At 39.3% G+C, this 22,745-nt stretch overlaps 1 long non-coding RNA gene across 1 annotated transcript; it reads right to left on the minus strand.

The window, feature by feature from the left end:
• Window positions 1–273: 273 nt before the first annotated feature.
• On the minus strand, window positions 274–2,393 carry LOC122971440. The gene is made up of 2 exons (XR_006399475.1): window positions 1,888–2,393; window positions 274–838 (listed from the first exon to the last, which is right to left on the minus strand). It is a non-coding gene; the product is annotated as an uncharacterized LOC122971440 (long non-coding RNA).
• Between the last annotated feature and the right edge of the window lie 20,352 nt (window positions 2,394–22,745).

Here is a 22,745-nt window from a genome sequence, read left to right on the forward strand (position 1 = left end):
AGTTCATTGAGGAAATAAGGCAAATTTGTATTAAGTCAAGAAATCTATTCCCAAGGAGACATTATTTAGAATATTATTTTACCAATTATTATGATTGTTTGCCATCCTGAATGACATTATAATGGCAGAAGCATTCTGTAGATTTTGGGATTACGAAGATAATCCCAATATCTACAGATAGGAAGTTTCTTCCTAATGAATGGAACTTACACTAGTTTATAATCTTCTTATCTCAAACCACAAGCACAGATCAATTTTACAAGGAAGCTGGCATGCTATACATCAATCTGCATGTAATTTAATGAGTCCATTTCACCAACAACAAAAACTAACAACAGGAAAACATACTCTGACTGAACAATGTTGCTATTTATGTCAACAGTTGCAACTGTAGTCATGTCAATAGTCTGGCTAGGAAAATACACATTGGACCCCAACAATGTTTACATAGGGCCTTCATCACACAGTCATCATACAGTTCTCCATCTGACAAGTCACCTGACAGCTATGGAAAGACAGGCTGAGCTGGTCATGCCAAAGTGATCTTGATTGATTTTGGTTCGAGCCTACAGTCAATGTTTCAGTTCTGGTGTCAGTGCCCACATGAGGCAGTGCTGTCAATCACAGCCTGAGACAAGGCCTTCGCTAAGTTTGGTGCCACAAATCAATATAACATCACTGACTGCTATCATAGGGTAAATGAAGCCTGTGTAAGGAAGTGAATGAGACAGAGGGGAACATCTTTGATGTGATATCTTCAGTCTAATGTTGACAGCGATGATGTTGACATGTTGGAAGAGGCAAATACACTTTTTGATGTCAGAGGAGGATTCTGGTGCTGCAAAGGAAGAGATTGATACTAAGAACATTTTCAAAGCTGCGAATAGGAAATGATACTGAAAGCCCTAACATGCATCGTACAGACAGAGGAAGCTTATGCAAGCGCCACAATAATTTCTTTAAAAACAAAATATGGCAATGACTTGAATTTCATACATTAATGAAATATTTATCATGCACAATGCTGGTATAAAAATTAATGAGGTATACAGTGATACACAGTATACATAATGTGAAAAGTAAACCGCATGCAGTATTTCTGTGCTTGTGTTTATGTCATGTCTTTGTCTCCCTTCACATGGACCTTGCTCCCTGAGTGGCACAATGAATGGCAGCAAAGTCACCAGTGAAGTTATTAAGAGCAAAATGTAGGAGCTGCTTCATATGCTTCATATTTAATGAATGAATATGAATATCCAAGGTCTGGTTTGAAGGAACCAATAGTATGTTAATAACATCATGTTGTGAAACTACTTACTGTTTGTCCAAGGTCAACTCCATAATGACAATGAATCAGTATTTCACTCAAAATCAAGTAAATGTGTTTTCCCACACAAATCATGCAAGTTTCAGAGAGAGAGAAGATGCATCATCCAATCATGAGCTACTGTATAATCCATCAGCACTAAAGAGTTTACAAAGTCCTCTACATAGAGACACAAACGCATGAAACAGTCAGTATCATTCCTAAAGAGGAGATGAAATAAGGCTCATAAATAGCAGAAAAACAAGGAAGATGAATATACTGAGGAAATTAAGTCAAATAAAGTCTGAAAATCTATAAATGTGCTTTGAAGGCACATCTCCTATAAATGTAATCTACTGGGCCAAACTTCCAAACAGATTTGAAGTTGCTTTTATTCCCTAATTGATTCACAGGTCTTTTAAAGGGTGTGTATCATGCACATTTCCAGATCTATATTTATATTCTGGGGTATATCTTTGCATGAGTTACAGCTCAAAAAACTCCCAATTTATCTTGTACTGGATCCCCCTCACTAGATGACATTAAGCAACAGTGGAAGGTGGAATTGGGCTCAGACATACTGGAAGTAATGTGGCAGTTAGCGGACAGGTCAGTACATACGTCTTTAATGACATGGACTGTTACAGTTTAAAGTAGTCCATAGACTTCACCCAACCAGCAGTAGATTGGCCAAACCTTTTCCAGGAACAGATGAAAACTGCCCAAGCTGTAGACACGATCAAGGCACCCTCAGCCAGTCCAAAGTTGGAAGATTTCTGGACAGAGGTTCAACCGAACCCAATGACAGCCATATTTGAAGTGGCCCTGCAGGACTTAAGAATGTCAGCTCACCAAGCTGTGGTTGTGATGGCAGCTGATCCTGCTCAGATGAAAAAAGACTTCACTGTCACGGGTTCACCATCTTAGTGACTATTCATGTTGTTCACCTGCCTGATCTCTTACTCTCCTGTCATTGCAGATCCTGCCACACCCATCTGCCCTGCAATCACCTCATTCCCCTCACCTGAGTTTCCCCACCCATCTCCTCACCTGGATCCCATTCGGCTCATCAGTCATTCCCTATATATACTGGTCCATTTTCACACGCCCCTCGCCAGATTGTCTAGCGTGCTTACCTAGCCTTCCAGCATGTCTATGCCTACCTGTTTGCTTGCCTGTTACCTTAGATCCTGCCTGTTTCCTGGTCTTGAGTATTGCCTTAGTCCCTAGTTTGTGACCCTGCTCATTTTTTTTGGACTGATTAAAGTATTTTGGACTCTGCTCCTGTCTCTGGTATCGTGCTTTTGGGTTCTGAGGTTCTGAGTCGTTACGCTTCACCACCTTCTCATAAACGCTGGGTGGAGGACATAATGACACACCTTAAAGTAGAACAACTCAGACACACTACTCAGGGCTCAATCAAAGGTTTACAAAGATCTGGCAGCCATTCCTACTTTATGTTCAAAACTGGAAGAATCCCTGTTTGTTGATCATGATGGAAATGCTTTTATTGATTTATTTATTGTATTTTACCTTTTGTTTTGTTGGTGGTTGTGTGTAATGGGTTTTCTCTGGTTGTTGTGTTTTATATGTTTAAAAAATCAATAAAAATATTTTAATAATGGTTATAGCTTATACTGGCCCTTTATTGGATTGGATTTACTTGACCCTCAGTTCAGCCTCTGTCTAAAACAGAGCGTCTGTCTCTTTAAGGCGTGCCCCACAGAGCCAACTATGTTCTGATTGGTTTCCGAAGGCTACATAAACAAAGTAGTAGTAGGATTTCACTTCTCTTTCTCGTTCTTTACTCAAAATGGAAACTTCTCCAATACATCCGTACATGTTTGAGCCAGAATCTGAACAGAAAAACGCGAGCGGACAACACAAACAGCCCATGGAAGAACCTTAGCAACAAAGGCTACAGAATGGACAGCTGTTGTTTGTGGGCATACGCCAACGATCTGATGTCAGATGGGTGTTGAGAGCAGGCTGAAGCCTGAGCTTTTGACTTGCAGGGAGCATTTTACATATGTTCATCTCAAGTTTTGGATCTTTGACCACACAACATCATAACAGTATAAAAATACCAGGAAATCACAAAAAGAATAATATGTCCCCTTTAATACATGGACCAAATATTTACAAAAACAGCAAGTAAAATAAGTCTGTATTTTCGGATATGATTATCTGAAAAACAGCTACATTTTTAATTTGGCAATTTGAATTTAACTTCCCTCACAAATAAGTCAGACCCTTCCAATAGCCTACACACAGTTTGTGAATATACCTGTAATCATAGCTAATTACTGATTGAGCCATTAGTCTTTCAGCTGAGGGACATTTACAGATATTTGATGACTGACTCCCTCACTAGGAGCCAGAGGTCACTGATATAAGTAGAGGTCAGATCTAGTTGGGTTTTCAAGGGTGGTAGTATGGCTGTAGTTTTTGTTCATTTCCTGCATTCCTTTATAGTTTTCTTTCATGAACTGTATCTTTTTCCAGTGCTGTTTCATATTATGGTGTATTGGCTTTTTTACCCTTTCTAACTAGGAGCAATTGCTATGTACATATTCCCATAATACCAGGTGACTGACAGAAAGCAGGTCGTAACTGCCACTACAAGTTTTATCATGGGGACCAAAATGAAGAAAACTAATGAAAAGATAGCAGATGTAGAAAGAACAGTGAAATGGTGAGTGGTGTATCTGTCAAAATGTACAACTAATGTGTCTCATTTACTCTGATAGCTTGCCTTTAGGCTAACTGACTGCCTTACAAGTCTCTGAAGATCTTTTCTGTGAATATTTATTTTACTGAAACATATTTCATGTATATTGGCAAAACCTCAAATTTTAATTTGATCTGTATAAAAAAAATCCTAAACTTAAATCTAACTGGCAACCAGTGGAGAGACATGCTCTTTGCTCTGTGGTGGTGATTCTAACTGTTTCTAAAGCAGCTGGTTTTTCATGCATGTGAGGACTATAGGGAGTTGCAGTAGACTAAACAAGATGAGACTTTCGTTAGATGTGAGAGGGTTATAACATGAGATATCACACCTGGTGGATAGAAAATATGTAACTGACCTCCCAAAGCAACATGGCTGCATGAGATATAACCCTTTGGGAAACAAATATTTCTCCTGTCACAAGAAATGTCTGGTGTGAGAATGATGCACATTATGTGATAAAATCAAAGGATCCCAGCTTTCAAAATACTTCTCTTAGAAAAGTCGACCAGGTTGTAATAGTTTTGCCCAGCAGCAATCCTGGATGCAACACTTCGTTACATTAACACAACTCTTGGCTTCACAAGACTATTCACCAGCTGGAGGACGTCCACTTTCAGTCAGGCTAACAAGAAAGATAGTACTTCCAAACTCATTATGATTGGACAGCTGTTCCAGTGGGGGCTTTCCAAAATCAACAATCACTTCCTGGACAGCCACTGACAGCCACTGCTGGGTCTCGTAACGGCATCGAAGACACACTGGCGCTGCCATTGCGCATTCTTAACACATCTCAATTTGGCATGCTGCTGTGGTATCTGATTGCTATAACTGGATGTACCGTGTTGGCCATTCCCACTAATGTTTTATGGCAGTGACAGTGAAAAAAAAAGTCCTTTCAGAAAATTTGAACTGATGAGGTTCCTAATTTGTGGTGCCAAAAAATAGAGCGCAGTTAGTTTATTTCCCTGGGCCACCTGCTGAAATTAATGCATATGACCACCTATCCACCAAATGGCCCATGTTATATTCTACTGAGAGTTAGCAGCCTCATGTTTATTCTATCGCGCTGATATGGCATGCCATGAATCAACTACCATTCCTTGACAAGTAAATCTCATTAGGGGTATATTTTGTTTGTGTGTGTGTATGTGTGTGCTGTGTGTGTGTGTGTGTGTGTGTGTGTGTGTGTGTGTACAGTCTGGTGGGCTGGATAGGGATGAGAAAGAGAGAGGCAGAGGAAGTTTCTCTCCGACAGATGCTCACCATCTCATTTGTCCAGGCCAACCACAATGTAGCCTTACGGGTAATGCACAGGTGGCGTGACCAGTCCTCAGTGGACACACATGTGGGCAAGAGTGTGCACAGATGTCTGGATTTACTTTGCGTTGATTTACAGCCCAGCCAACGCGGAGAGTTGGGTTGGATGTTAGGGCAGACACCCTTCCTCCTGCAGTGTTTGGAGTTGTGATTCAGTGTCTGTGTGTCTGTGTTTAATGAGCTCAGTTGTATGCATCAAGTGCACACACTCACTTGTTTGTGTATGTACATTGTGTTGGCCTACAGTATGAATATTTGTGTAGTGTGTATCTGTATACACAGAGCATATGCAAAGCTATTTAATAATTCAACAATATCTAGAGGCCCGTTCATTTTCAAGTTCATAATCAGAGTACTACAGACAATGTTTAAACTATCAGCAAGGTTGTCAGCAAAGAAACACTGGGCATGACTGCACTATTTGCAGTCATCGGCCATCAACAGCCATTCAGAATCACTATTTACCTGTCAAATGGATTTAATAGCTATATTAACAGCTGTACTGCTCAATGTTCTGCCCAAGTTTCTACAACTTTTATTTGAGAAAGAACCAAGAAACAAGAACAACAAAAACAGCATGGTTGCAACCATCACTGACTTGTTTGTTGTTGTTGGGTTTTTTTTTTTACAATTATTTCTGTTTCTTATTCAGAATCCAATATAAGTAGGCAACCCTGGAGCATTGAAAAAACTCTTTGTCACCCCTTCACTAAAGCTTTAAAAATTAAACACTACTATACACCACTACTAAATTACAAGGATTCTGACATTCTGAATAGATGTGTAACATTTTAAGATGGATTGCTTCAATTCTAAGTATGCAGTGCCATACCTGAAGCCTGTTCTGAAATAATCATCATCATCATCATCATCATCATCATCATCATCATCATCATCATCATCATCATCATCATCATCATCATAATAATACATTTGCACTGCACTTTAAGATTTATAGTGAAACTCAAAGTGCTATAGTATTAATAACATACAAAATAAAGATTTAGTAATAAGAGTTAAGATGAAAAAGCCTCCCTGAATAGAAAGGTTAGGCCTTTTTTTTTTAAAAGAGACTAGGGTCTGTGCTGCCCTCAGATGGTTAGGAAGGCTGTTCCACAAGTGTGGTGCAGCAGAGCAGAAAGCTCGATCCCCCATGGTGCAGAGCTTAATACTGGGGTCCCAGAGGAGCAAGCTGCTCTTTTGTCTCCAAAATCATCTCAACAGGTGTCTCTCTCTTCCCCCACTCTGCAGCCCGTTGCTAATTGTCACTTCCCTTTTCGATGTAAACAACATAATATGTCATTATGCAAATGTGCACTTATGAATGTGTTTGCCCTGCAACAGTGCCAAGGATTCCTGAATTCCAGCAGTCAAGGAGGAAACGATAGCAAATTCATCAACATGCAGAAGTAGTGTTCAACTTCAGAGGGAGGAAAGCAGCGCTCTCCTTACTACTGTCACAGTTCTGCCTTATTTACAAGCTAAATCCCTCTCTAGCTGTAGTTTTAATGAGGGCACGGTAGGGCAGTTTGGCAACTACTGACATAGGAAATCTTTAAAAACTTATTTCTGAATGCTCTTATTGATTGCCTGTCGCTCCGTACAAAACAGTACGTTTGTGTGTAAGGTTTTAGATTTAAATGAGAGTATCTGCCAATGATGACAAAATGGTCGGTGCTTAGAATAAACTAATTACTGCTTGTATAAGCTTTGGGCACATTTTTAAATGAATGTTTTAAAATATATACATACACAACATCTATAAAAATGAATATACACAACCTCTGTTTACCTTGGCTAATTATCTAAAATAATGTATGGAAGGCCTGAAGAGTAACAAAATAAAATACTGAATAATGAACCCCAGAAAAAATATTTTTCATATGAAAGTAAAATTGTTCTTGTGTGTTGGGTTTAGCATTTAAGAGACAGACATGTGTCAGGACACCTCTCTGAATTATGTATACAGCCTCCCACAGCTCATTCCCTGTCTCTACCTTATTCATGGTAGACCACCAGAATCCCATTCATTGTTATTCAAAGCTGTCTCTGGTTGTCATCCCTGTGGAATTCAGAATATAGGACTCTATCTTAACTTTGCACATGCAGATGTGAAAGGTCACTGAGGGCGCACAATTTATCTTTGTTCGTACTTTAGGGGCAACAAGCTATGCGCAAAAGGGAATTGTGATTAAAAAAATTGTCTCAGCCAGTCACATTCTCAAAGTCAGTTTTCATATGTGAGCTATAAGATACTGTAAAAATCCAGTGGTTTATTTATCTTAAGAAGTAGTAGACTTTTCTTTTCCCATAAAGGAACGCTCACTTAATCCTTCAGTTTATGTGAACATTTTAAAATGAACAAATTAGGTGATGAATTGTATTCACTGGACAGCGGCAATATGTAAAATGATGTTGTGTGCAGATGTCAGCACTGTAGGAGTGCCACATTACAAGTATATACCACTCACTTGCAACAACCTTGAAGTGCTTTCTTGAAAAATCATTTTACACTCCTTTACAATAAATCATTTGCCGATTCAGAATGATCAGACCGATAGTGCATGATAAAAAATGTCAATATCAATGTTCAACCTTTTTTATTATTAAGAAATAGATGTCTGCAGTAGGATGATATTACAGAGAAGGAAAAGGACATCTACATTAGTTGCTAAGTTCAAGTTCATTTATTTATAAAGCCACAGTATTTATATTATATGTGGAATATTATATAAATTATATAGCAATGTCCCAGATGATTTTACTCAGTGCTTCCTCTGTTAGTAATTCTGCTCTATCTCAGCTCCATACTTACAAAGTCAAACTCAAGTTACCCAGTACTACTTCGTTTTATCAATTATCATTTAGATTTGGAGTCGAGTGCCTTGCTCAAGGGCACAAAAGCTCAATGAATAATTTGGGGAAGGGACAAACCCTCCTCATTCTAATACCACTGAGATTTATCCTGCCTGCAGGATTGACAAAAACCTGCTTGTTTGACTTTGGGTCGTCAATCTAATTGTCCAAATTACCACCCTGACAAGTTGGCAGTGTACACTCCAAATGACAACAATGGCATTAGGAAAAAAAAAAAAAAGCAAAACACTGAATGAAATATGTCACAACGGAGGATACAACAATACTGTAAAGCAAACATATTTATGCAGCTGAATCTCTTTGTAGCATTGCAGTGATTTCAACACAGAAGACTCCGACACCAGCTGTGACGAACATTTACAACAGGTCAGTGTGTTTGTGTCAAACAGAGAGTATATTTCCCCACTGTACCACCCTTTGGCTCCTGCACATATTGGAAAAAGTGCCCCAGAAAGCGACAATCTGAGTTGAATCTGAGATTGCAGATGCTAACTATTCCCACACTGACTCGCTCGCGAATGTGCATGCATGTGCGAGTTTGTGTATGTAAACAACTTTAAGTAGAATTCATTTTCACCACTGACTGATAAGTGTGATAAAACCCTATCTGTGCTGGCCAGACAGCAAAGTTAATGGACTATCAGTAGTAGATAATAGCATATTGATTGATAAAATCACTATCATCACATTTTCACTTGTATTTCTGTACACATAAATACATAGTTTGTGGAGCACGATATCTGCTTCAGGGTGCTTTCCCTCCCTGACTAACTCATTAATGTCTGCGTGTGTTTGTGTATGTGCCCTTTATGTCTGGGGAATTGGATGGAAAATCCCCATATTTGACAGTAGAAGCCATTAAGATTCTGCACAACACGTCGGTTGAGGTTTCACTCGAGGGTGGAGGGGGTATTCTCTTGCTCTACCGTCTCTCTCTCTCTCTCTTGTTCTCTCTACCTCGGTGCTCTCCTCTGCCTCATATGAGACATGCGCACGCACACACACATTAACACTCATCAGTCATCTTTTTGTCTCACTTCTACACTTTCCCCACCCCACAGCAACCATGCTACCTCCCCCCCTTTGCCTTCTTTCTTTCTCTCTCTTTCTCTCTGCAACATACTTGTTTCCAGACTGTCATTTGAGCTGCAATGGTACTGCGGCAGTCTGCTTAGAAAAAGTCTTCACCAGGAGAGGTATATACTACCCCAAAAAAGAAAAAAAAAAACAGACAGTAAACTAAACAAGAATAGACTAGAAAACAATAGAAAAGAATACATGAGGATGGCAAGGCAGTCTTTGTCCTGTTGTATTTTGTCAGTGCATTTTTGTGCCAAAAACACAAAATTGCAGTTTGAAGTGGCATTGAGAAGGCCCTCTACATATAATTAGTGGCAGAATCACACACACTTATCATCGGTTTCCTGCCGGGAGAATGAAGACATTGAATGGTGTGGCAGCTCTACCTTGGCTCTTGCGCACTACACTCGAAGCTTAATCGGTTTCAACTTTGACCTGGTTTGCCATGACTGTTAAATGTGCAACCAATATGATACCTGAAAGCTTTTTTTGTGTGTGTCAGTGTTCACAGAACTGTGCGACACCACCTTAAATTCATGCCATGACCTTGGCAAGAAGATTAGTGTAGTGAGGATCCAAAACAGGATGCGGAAGCAGGACAGGTAAGGTAAAAAAGGCAGTTTAATTGGTCGTTGCTCAAACATAAGGTCAGCAACAGGTAGACGGTCAGCGAGATCAAACATCTCCTAAAAGGGGAGCAGGCAGGCAAGCAAATACCAAAAACAGCCTGGGATCACTGACAGGCAAGTATAACGCTGGCTGGACTGCTACGGCTTAGAGCACAATAGAGAAGATGGAAGTATGGGGGAGCTAGCGGACTAGTGTATATACCCGGTGGCTGATAGGATAAGGGACAGGTGCACAGGCAGGTAATAGCCAAGTGACCAGGGAACACGGGAAAAGCTGGGGGAATGACAGGATCTGCAATAAGAGGCGATGATGTTAGAGCAGGCAGGTATGGATAATGGACAGAGAACATGTCAAACCGTGTTATGATGGAGCTGAAACAAGGACAATGTCATGTCAGCAGTCAATGAGGGCCAATAGGGTTCTGAGTAAATAATGGCTCTTTCCTGCTAACTGGTGTACATTGGTGGCATAAGCCTGCACTACACCCCTATGCTTTGCAGCGCATGATGTGTGAAGAGAATGTCGGATTAGCGCAGATTAGCATAGAAGAATTCACTTAAAAACATCACAGAGGTATTGACTTACCAGGTAAAACTATAGCAGGTTTTATGGAATTTTACAGTATGTAGCTGCAGTCGACAAGCAATTTACATGGATTAGGGCCAAAGTGATACATTTGTCTGTAATTGTGTGACAGAGGATAGAAATGTATTTGTTATGTACTCTATCAGTGTGATCAGAGAGAATATTCGGGGACAACAATGGGTGTTTACTTTTCAGTAGGAAATCTTCCTCTTATTTAGTTTCCTCAGTCGCCATCAATCATCCTGCAAGAGAAATCTGCATTTCACAGAGAAGTCCTGACACAGCCTGTGTTGACACATCATTCAACATTAATTTATTGATGTTGATACTGATTTTGATGAAATCCCAAAACATGAAGCAATCATTTAAAAGATGTCAATAATTTTCATGCATTAATGTGTTTAATGCAGATGCAGTTATTACTTTAAAATTGACGTGACCTGGATCGTATTATTTAAATTTACCATCTGATCATACTGTACAAGTGTTATTCCCTTTTCTTTCACGATGCTGGGTGCTCATGAAAAAGTCAAATTTCAATTTTGCCTTTTCGTCGACAACCTCTCACACACATCTGTAGACTTCTGTGAGAAGAAAATTCATGATCAGAGGATATTACCTCCCAGGGTAATGGCGCCTCATCATTTTCAGGGACACATTCCTTTGATATGCATTTTTCAAGTGACGCCTATCCCCTTGTTGCCTGAAGTTTTATGAAGGGAAATATTTATGGCATTAAAAAGGCAGATAGAGTACTCTAGGGCGCCCATAATTGGTACTAGTGGGTAATCGTTTAGGATAATTTTGTCACTTTATGCTGAGGCGTCGTTGTTGGGCCCGGGAGTCCCATGTCAGAGAATTTCCACAAGGAATAAGGTCTAGTAGCTTGTATAAATAAACAGGAGGCAGTTAATGGGATGCCAAAATGAAAAAAAAAGGGGAGAGAAGAGTAACTGTAAAAAGAAAAAAGTAAAGATCCTTGGCTTCTATGGACTAAACAAGTCCTCTGACCTAAATATTAATTGGTTGTTTGTCTCTAAAATGTCCAAAATGAGTGTTTTTGATCTGGTATCGTTAATATGATGATGTTTGTGAGCGCCTTCCAAAAATTACTTTTACAAAAATTATACTAATCTCTATTTTTTACATTAAGAATGAGTCAATTGATTATGTGTAATATTAAAGGGGTCGCTCATAGTGACAAATCATAGTTCCCCTCAGCTCCACGGAGCATTTTAATGTGTTTCAGCTCATTGCTTTGGTCTTACAGCCCACAACTTTTGCTAGCGACTAGCTGATGAAATCAGTTGAGCATTTAGCAGCTAAAAAGCCAAATATTTACCTCAAGAGTTGGTGGCGGCCAATTAAAAAGCTAAAACAAAAAGTAAATATTGGACTTAAATTAAACAGGTTACCAGAAATGCGACTCCAAAGCATTGCTAATGTTGCTCTGTGTCTAATGAATGTGTGAGTAGGCCAGTTTGCCAACAAAGGTGATAACATGTCAGTGTTTGTATTTACAGCCTGTTCTGCTGCTCCGAAATGTCCCAAAAATGAATCAATGCTGCTTTCAGTGTTTAAATCAAGTGGCAACAACCACGGCTTGAGGCTGAAGCTTGCCTCCCATTCAAAAAGTGTCAACTTCTCTTTAGAAATACTAAGTCAATCATTTTTTTCCCCAGTAAGCTAGCCTTTGCTTCGAGCATGAAGGAAAACACCCCGCAATCCCAATTTAGAAGATCCTGGCTCCAAATGGAGGAGATGGCACCTACCAACTCTAGCCTTCAACCGTCTCTAATGCAAACCCATGGGTGACATCATATCTCGCTACGTCCATCTTTATATGCAGTCTGTGGTTTGAATAAATGTCCAGTGCTGTCATTTTTCAGTTTTTTTCCTGGTCTCACTTTGCTACATATAAAATAATGCAGTACTGTTCCATCTGTCACTGGTACATTCAGCAGGTAATCAGGAGGTAAAGCTTTTAGATGTAACCATCCTTTCAAGGACACCCATTGTATACGCATGACCTTCCACATGAAACCAATTACTCATACAATTAATCATCCAACAAATAACATTCTTGATACAGCAGTGAGTCCTTTACCAAATGGCAGCAGATGTGAGTTGTTTTAACTTGAAACACATAAATCACCACAAAAAAAAAACAACAAACAAGAATAAGCTCTTTCTGCATTCATTCTGCCTCCTGTTAGCAGTCAATGAAAAGCTAAAGACGCCTCAAGGCCACATCTGTTTTGCTGATATCTATACTTAAACATCTTCTAATGGCATCGCTGTGCGTTCTGCACACATCTCCAGGTGCAAAAATGTTCTCGACATGTTTGTTTTTTAATGATCTGAGTGCACTCTGCAGTCTGCACCCTAGTTGTTAAAAGCTTCAAGAAAGCCAGTCACATTGTGGAAGACTGTAATCTAACAGATGGTAACAGATATAACTGCTGAGAGGTTTTTAAATGTTTTGCTTGTTTAGCGTGTATCTCAGAATTGCAAAGCTTCTAAGAGACTAATTGTCTATTCTGAGTTACCCATATCAGCTAATTACGTTTCGAAAGTAAGACATCCAATTTTACGTATTTTCTCCAAATATTTTCACGCTTTAATGTGTACGTATGAACAATACAGAAGTCAAATCTGGAAATATGAGAAAAATAAATATTTTTAAAAAACGATACCCTGCATTTCACAGTAGCAGTTGTCAAGTGACTGATAGTTTTGCAGGAAAATTCTGATAATAAAACTTCATTATGTTTATGTTGAATCAATTAACTTTGCCTCCTCAATAGAGGCCAACAGCTGTACTGTGAAATAAACACCCCCATCCTAATTCCTGTTTCATTTAATCAGTTTTTTTTTTTCTTCTATGTGCACATTCCCCTTAAAAAAAAAACACACACACACATTACGGTATCTCTTGATGCAGCGTTCATGTGCAACAGTTGCTTGTTTTGAGAGAGAAGAGGAAAAAGGACACAGAAGGACACTTTGGGCCTGTAGTCCTTTCCAGAAAAGTCTTTGATGTGAGGGATCTTCGTTAGCAAAGAGGCTGCACGTTCAGTGGAAACTGCAGAAAGAGGCAGGCTTTTATAGAACTTATGTAAGTCTCCCAGATGGTACTGACTGCATTTGATCAATGACAGTGGGGGAAGATTCTGGAAACAAAGTAGAGAAAAGGTTTCATCACAACAGAATGTTATCTTTTACTGAACAGTAAGCACTTACATAACTCAGTGATTTATTATTTGTGGTATTTCTTACTTATTGTTTTTGTTTTTATTTATTTATTATTTATATATAGGGCTGAGAGAGCCAGGGCAGATGCATTTCATTGCACTTGAATGTACAATTGTACTTTTTAAATGTATATGACAATAAACTTGAACTCTTTATCATCACAGTGAGGGAAGCATATACAACTGACACTGAGATGTTTTGTATGTTTTTAATATTCAGATGGTTTTTTTTTTAATCAGTCTGTTAACAAGGTTACCTGGAGGACATCTGCATAGCCGTGTAATTATTCTCCAAAGTCCACAAATACACACACGCGCATGTATACACATGCATACACAGCGTCAACAGACTGGAACATTTCTGACACCACCTACAACTTTGCTCCTTTCACACATTTTCAGTTAAAACACTGCTCACCCAACCATGACAGCTGGACAGCAGGAACTCCTTGTAACACCCCATCGGCTTTTTCTTTTTCACCACACATTCTCATTCATCTTACCTTGTTTATTTTTCCTCTGGTTCTGAGGGTAATGGAAACAGGCAGGAGAGCCAATTGTAGACAATCCCAATGAAATTACCCCTGCAGAACAAGGCACACGTCGGATCCCAAGCCGACTAGACCTCGGTATTGATAGCCCCCAAATGAAACTGCTTCCCAATTAAACTCACTCATGTGTTAAAAAAACAAAATGTGAGCTAATACCACCCCTTTGGCAGCACCACACAGGCCAGAGGGAGGCAAATGGCAATTTCACTCAATTCACTTTTTCTTCTTTTCTTGTCTTTTTTTTTAGTTTTACCGAAAGGCTTGGTGAAATAATTGGCTTTTCGGCATCTGTGGAGCAGTAAGCATGACTGTGAGAAGCAATTTCCAGACCGAAACAAAGAACGCCTTAAACAAAATTTGTAATGTGTATTAATGATGCAGTTTCAGTAGCAACAATTGTATTGTTGCTACTTTAATTACCTCTTTGTAAATGTAGTTTGCAATGATCAAGTGATGGCCTTTTGCCCCAACTCCCTTATATGTATTGTGTTGTGTTTCTACAAAGACTATCACTTTTTTTGTCTGTGTTTATGTGTCTTGAGAAAGCGCAGATATTATCTTGTGCTTTCACAATTATATCAGTTGTTCTTCAGCAATATGTCAACATGTCTCATAATGACACAAGATAGATGCAAATGAAACATACTTCATTTTGGGATTATCATGCAATAATGGTTGGGTATTTCCAAACATAACTTACTGCAATCAGTCATCCTCTTTAATGTGTGCTGCTGAAATGTTCGTGAGAAATTAGTCAAATTAGTTTAATTTTGTTTGCGCAGTCATTCATCATAGCAGCAAAGTAACAACGCTGATGAATACATGACGCTAAAACAAACATGAAATGGAAACTGTCTCAGCCACAAATGTGAGTGTGAGTATAATTAAAATGATTTTTATTTCTTTGGAAGTGTCTTATTATTCACCCAAATATATTGCCATACTGTCAGCATTTAATGAAAGTCTGTCAAATACAATAACAAAAGCAAACATTTACAAGTATTTTTCTATTATTTGAACTTTGAATCTGTGATCTCCTCCATGTAGAAGAAGCCTCCAACAGCATAAGATTAAGATAAATCTCTCTTTAAAATTAAGACTGTCACAAAAATCACACTGTAGCGCATCTGCATGAAACACATACATACAAAATCCGACACAGGAAATCTATCCTCTAGATAAGAGACATGCTGCGTAAAAAGAAAAAAAAATGTAAGAAGCGATGGAGCTGACAGTATATCAGCGGACAGCTCTTCGTCCTTGGGGGTGTGTGTGTGTGTGTGTGTGTGTCTACCGGGGGTGACTGAGGTTTTCAACAGGGTTGCTAGACACTCGCTGACAGGCCGAGAGGTAAACAGACTCCTGGAGAGTTGCCCATAGCACCAAATACACGAGTGGACTTGCGAGCACCTGCTTCAGTGCTCGGTGGGCATGAAATTGAACAGAGCAGTGGTGACGAAGGGTATCATCATGCATCGGTGTGCTACTTTTTCAGATGTCGGAGTGTTGTTTGCAGTGCTTCTGTGGTCTTGTAACTGTGAATGAGTTCCACTCTGACAGTGTGCCAGCTTTGCAGGGGAACTCTTCCTCTGACTAGTGTTTTGCACCAAATGCATATTTTAAGGGGAAAAACTACAACTTGTCCCAGAACACTAATTAGCCATGAATCTGACACTTTGATAGGAATTTTGATAAATACAAATGACTCAGCTCTTATTTCACCAGGTGCTGAAGCATCTGGCTTTCAGAGCTCATTTTCTGCCTCTACTCTGTTTTTGGAACAACTACTCCCCATCTACTGGCATTTCAACACATTCCCAGTCTCCTCCACCTGCTCACACTCTCAGCCACTCAGAGATGGAGGACAGCAATACAAGTCAGCAGCAGATGTCAGAGCACAACCCAACTACAAAGGCTAACAAGTCTCAAAATGAGGTATGACAGTTTTTATTCTGTTATTTTGTACTATGATATGATACCACCTTATTAGACCTTTCCCAGTAAGCATGGTTTTAGTAAATGGCAGGTCAAAAGACTTCTCTGTGTCTTTGAAACTGGGCTTAATTTTAACTAAAGTTAAAGGTTTTTAGATGTCTAGGTTGGTTATATACACATTTAAGTTACTAGATTTAAACATGTAGTTAGAATATTTCACCCATTGAAATATGGTTGTTTGAATGTAGCTGAAACAGCAGCAGTTTATTTGTAGCTTATACTCCTCAGCTACAATTTAAGATAAAGTGCTGTGGGTTTGAACAATGTTTGTCTGCACAGCATGAGTTTGCACTGACTGGCCCATCATCAGTTCATGCTCAGTGAGGTTTAACGGGTCCTAAAGTCATTATTTATGAGCAAATAGCATGAATTTTTTTTTATAACTCCTAGCTCTACAATGCAATAAATGAACAATGCTGTTTCTCTGTTTACATGTCTTCCACATGGATCATTGGTAACTGGTAAAGATGCTTTTTGCCTGCAACCACAGACCATATATAAAGACGGATGTAGTGAGGTGGGACATCACCCACTGGTTTAAATTGGAGCTGGTTTGAGGCCCAGAGTTGCAGCTAATGGTCACACCATCTTTTCCATTTACAACCAGGACCTAACAAATAAGGAGGTGTTGCCTTTCACACTCTGGAAACATGCCCTGCTACCTCAGACCGAAGCGGATGCTAGTTTGCTGGGGACCCTGACCAGTGCTTACTAGGCAAAGATTACTTTAGCCAAATTGTCCTAAGAGTGCAGGCATTGTAATCAAGTAACATTAAATGTAGAAGTATTGGGGCAATAGTCTGACTCAGTGTGAGTCCTGGAGCCAGGGAGAGCAGCAAGTGAGCAAACTGTCAATCACAGCTGCCAATCAACACCCACCCAGCAGACATAAGTCTTCAAGTCTTTTAAACGGCGCAATAATTTCCAAAATGACCACCAGCACACTTATTATAGGCCCTGAATTCAGTGATTGAGACAATAATGACTTGTTGGAAAAAATTATTGACTTAGTATTACTAGAGAGAAGTTAACTCTTTTTGAATGGGAGTCAATGGGAGCCTCAAGCCATGGTAGTTGCCAGTTGCTGTAAAATGAGCTGGGAGCATGAGAAAGTCAGGCATAGACGTCGTTTTCTACTGACTTATTGCGCTAGCATTAAGCTAATTAGCTAACTAGCTGCAGCTGTTAAAATCTGCCAGCATACAGTTGTCATTTTAGCTGGCGAATCAATGGCTGCCATTTAGAAATGAGCCTGCTTTTGTCCTCCTTTGTCTGAAATCAAGGACCTAATTGTTGCAAAAATATGTATGAATTTTGAGCGGTAAATCTTCCCCGTTTATCATTGTAAAGTGCATTCATACCAGCAGCAACAGTAACTAAAGAGGGCAGGGTTTACAGAACAGTAAATTGCGGTGACAAAAGTACAATATTATGTGCTCAGTTGAGTGGAAAAATATATAATACAGGCTACTAAATATTAGCATCCATCTATATACATATTCTTTTTGACAGATCAAATGTCAGGGCTCATGAAATCCAACTGCAACAGTGGAGACGATTCTGAACACAGTTTTATATAGAAACCACACAGACTGGATAATAAGGTGTCCTTTACTGAGTCAGTGGTGGCAGCAAAAAAGACAACTATGCAAATCAATGACATCTGTGAGAAGCAAAGAGGTGTCAAGCCAGAAAATGTTACACTCTCCGAATGCCAACAAATAGGTCACCAAACCACAACCTGCGACAAGGAAGAGAGGAAGTAGGGTGATGTGATTCAGGGAACAGACAAAGAGAAAATAAGGCAGAGAATATGGGACCAACTGACAGCCACTGCTGAGCTGAGTAATGACTATGAAGAGATCCTAATTATACTGCTCTAGATTCACAGCATGGTGAGTTAACGTATGTTTTGCTGTGGCTAAATGCGTCATATGACAGTTTCTAAATGTCTTTTTCTTTTGAACTTCTTCTTAATGTTCTGTTTCGGTGGCCACCGAGAACGAGGCCGAGTGAGAGAGAAACGGAGCAGCAGAGGAGGAGAAAAATCACAGAGAGACAGAGATGAGGAAGAAAAAAAAAAGATTCCTTGTACAAGTATAGATTTTAGACAGGAGGAAAAATGCATAAAGCAGAACTGAAATGTGCCGTTTCACTGCCAGCCTAAAAATAGGGACCAGGCATAGGCCCTTCCAGACCCGACAATGTTTTGAGTTCTGTTTCTTTAGCTGTTAAGAAACAGAGAAAGAGGGACAGTGAGAGAGTAGAAGCCTCTGCCAATGTGTGTGTGAATCCCTTACGCTCAACCAGGGATATTGGGATGTCTGCCACTGGGATGTTAGAAGGATAGCAGCTTGGAAAAAGAGTGAGGCACATGAATGAACAATGCAACTGACATCACTTCACAGCAAGACAGCCTTCTGTGCTGCATTCTGCCCCAATCGCTGCCAGTTACATAACACTATATTACATCCAAATTCCCCAGAGTACAAATAAACCAAGCTGGCATACTTGGATTCAGTAACACTTTCTTATTTTCCATTTTGATTTCACACTGAAATACCACCGTTAAAGCTAAAGCTGAGGATCTATTTTTGTTATAGTCAACAATCCCATGAAAAGACAAAATGAAATGAATAATGCAACTTCCCCACCCTGTCTCCCCAAGCCAATTGGTTCCTAATAAAGATGTGCATTTTTAAACAGGTCACATATATATATATATCCTTTTATAGAAAAAGAAAAACACTATGTTTTATTTTCCTAAAACAGCTGGGCTCTGTTGCTTTTAGGACAGGTTATTCAAACAGGAAGAAATAAATGCATTTGTTGGACACTTGTTATCCACTGGGGGCTTTTTTTTTTTTTTGGTGCACTACTGAGTAATGCACCATTGCAACGGATTGATTCAAAACAAACTACGGTGCCCATTTTAAATGGAAATGAAGGAACATGTAACCCAATGTAACAGTGTAGTTTATTGATGTGTTTTAAGTTTTTGGGGAAACAATTAAGTCTTTGTTTGTAAGGCTTTGTCTGCAGAGGAGGATTAAATCATCGTTTGATTTTGGTCTTTTCATGGGATTTGTGTGACAGTAACAAAAATATATATCACCACACTTCTTGTAAAATCCTTTAGGTGACAGCGCTTTAATTATTCCTAAATTGTTGCACACCAAACTCCCACTGACAGATGCATTGGATCAAAAACACTGACTTCAAAAGAACCAAAAAAATCCCAGACACTGTCAATCACTTGTACTCACTTTATTAACAATATTTCAGCCCTCAGACATCCATTAGGTAAAACTCAAGATTCTTGAGCACACAAACAACGTAAAGATGGGGAAATTTTGGACACCAAAATAAAAAAAAAAGACATAACTGGAAATTCTCAGCCTTGTCATTTCTACCAGTAATCTCTTGAAGCCTACCTTCAAAATCCTGGTGTGCCATTACTGTACAAGTACAGTCTTGTCTCAAGAGATTTAATCAATACAGAGATATCTCGTGGAGAGGAGAGAAATGTGCACGTCGCACCATCATCCCCCTGACACTTCTAAATTGCTGCTGCTGCTGCTGCTGTGCTTGTGTAGATATCATAAATAGAGCGGCCAATTACAGAACCTCCACTAGACTGCTGCCTCTCCACCTCTTCAACATTCGGTCATCCATCGATTGGCCCTTTTGTTGTAACCTGGAGTTGTTCAGTTCATATATAGCTTAGTAAAAAATAAAAGGCTTAAGTGTAGGCATATAGAGTACAAATAGTCCACAGGCGCCCATAAAATATTTGCAATGTCTGCACGTGCCTTACTGGTCCATGGTTTTGTGGCTTATTGACCTCTGTGTTAGCAAAGTGTGCAAACAAGGGAGACTCAAATTGAGCTGTTTTTCCCCAAAGCAGGTCTGTGATGGAAATAAACTGCAAGGTGAGACGAGGAGATGTTAACAACTGAATACACAGAGAGCTGGTCAAAGACAGCTAAAAGCCTCCAGCAGGAAAACAAACAAATAAATAAACCAACAAAACTGTCATGCAAATCTCTTCTCCCCGAGCACCTCCGATGCAAGATATACAACACCGCAACAGAGAGGTAGGTAGCCGTAGAAGTGGGTCAGTTAAACAGGTCAAGATGGATGAGGGAGGGAAACACGCATTCTTCTTATGATCTAATTAATACCTTCAAGACTTTTCCTGGGCTATTTTTTTCCTTTCTCTGCTAGTATTTAGATTTAAAATAAGACAGACACCCCCAAACAAGCCACCAGTGGCCCGGTGGTCAGACCATTAGTGTGAGCAGTGGAGAAAGGCTGAGCACCATCTGTCACTCTGCCAGATGAGTAGATTAGAATGGAGGCTATGTAAAGAGAGACTAATTTGGAAAAAACGAAAGAAATTCCAAGGTAAAGGTGCACTGAGCAGCCCCTTAGGGTATGTGTTTGCATAATGAGTTTTTACAATTGACGTGAAAAAAAAATGGTTTCATTCATGGTCTCATCAGTCACAAAATATTCACAAATAGTGTCCCACCCATTAATAATTCACCGCTGACTTCTCGTCATGTCGGCCAATGTCAAAGTCTCATTAACATTCTCTTTGCATTGGTTACCTATACACTGCTCTACAGCAGACATACTTTTACCTTACCTCTGGTAAGTGTGAAAATAATAATAATAATATTTCTATAGTGCCTTTCATGCAAGAAATGCAGCTCACAGTGCTTTACAACAAAGAAATTACATGCACCAAGTGCTTCAAGTGAAAAACAAAAATAACAAAAATAAAAACATTAATATAACATATGATGGAAAATAAAACCCACCAATAATAATAATAATAATATTTTTTTTTAAAAATGAAAAAAAAAAAAATTCCTGCCGTATCAGGAAAGTCATAGCTAGTTTATGGCTAAAGTAAAGAGATAAGTTTTTAGCTTTCTTTTAAAAGTATTTAGCAAGTTGTCTTCAATAATATCTATAGGTGGTGTGTTCCATAGTTTAGGGTGCAATTGACAGAGGCTGCAACCCCGATTTTCTTTCAGCTGTTGCTGGAAACCTCCAATAACCTCCAGCAGCAGATGATCACAGTTTTCTTGAAGGCAAATAGTATATAAGTGAGTTAGCAATGTTGCTTGGTCCTAACCCATTACGACCTTTGTATATAAGGAGGAGGACCTTCAAGTCAATTCTAAATGTTACAGGAAGCCAGTGAAGAGCAGCTAAAACTGGACTGATGTGCTCTCTCCTCTGGGTTCTGGTTAATAGCCGAGCTGCAGAGTTTTGAATGAGTTGAAGTCTTGGTGTTTTTTTCAGGAGGCCAGTAAAAAGCCAAGTCAGCTTGAAATGAAGGCATGAATCAGTTTTTCAGCATCTTTTTGATTTATAAATGGTTCTACTTTAGCTATGTTTCCAAGGTGGAAAAACAATATTTTTACCACCTTGTTGATGTGGGACTTGAAGCTCAGATCTAGTCTAAAATAACATCAAGACTTGTAACCTCAGATAAGAAATCTTATTAAGATAATAAGATTTCAGTTTAACCTCATTTAACTTTAAGAAATGATTGCTCATCCGTGTATTTAATACCAGAAGACAGGTAGTAATGTAATTTATAACTGCAGCATTTGGTTCAGCGGAGATGTACAGTTGTGTGTCATCCGCATAACTATGGAAACATACGCTGCTCTCTGATGATGTCGCCGAGTGGCAGCATGTATAGTGAGAATAATAATGGACCAAGGCAGCTCCCTTGTGCAACCCCAAAGCAGTTGTCATGTTTCTCAGACACATGATCTCTAAGACTGATGTAAACCTTTCTCCCTTTGATGTATGTTTTGGATCAGTTTGACACACAGTCAGAAAGACCAACCCACTTTTCAAGATGATTGATAAGGATATCATGGTCAATCATATCAAACGCTGTGCTTAGGTCTACGAGGATAAGAATTGAGACCTTATTTTCATTAGAGTTTAGTCTGAAGTCACTGATTATTTTAGTAAGAGTAATTTCAGTGGCTGTGGTTTCTTCTAAAGCCTGACTGAAATCCCTCCAGGATATTGTTTTCTTTAAGAAAGGAGTTGATTTGCACTGAAAGTATCTTTTCAAGTGTCTTACAAATGAGGGGAAGGTTGGATATCCGCCTATAACTGGTCAGTGTATTACCATCTAGGTTGGGTTTCTTTGGTAATGAATTAACAGCAGCTGTTTTGAAGGCATCTGGGAAGATGCCTGTTTGAAGAGATGTATTTATAATGTTCAGGATATGACTTGAAACGCTGTCGAACACTCACTTAAAAATGCTGTAGGCCCAGGGTCAATACATGAGGTGGAGGAGTTGCATTCAGTGACAGTCTTGCAAAGCTCAGTCAATGTAATACAGGTGAATTTTCCCATGGTTACATCATTTTACAGG

This window comes from Thunnus albacares, chromosome 2 (assembly GCF_914725855.1).
Source record: "Thunnus albacares chromosome 2, fThuAlb1.1, whole genome shotgun sequence".
Taxonomy (NCBI): domain Eukaryota; kingdom Metazoa; phylum Chordata; class Actinopteri; order Scombriformes; family Scombridae; genus Thunnus; species Thunnus albacares.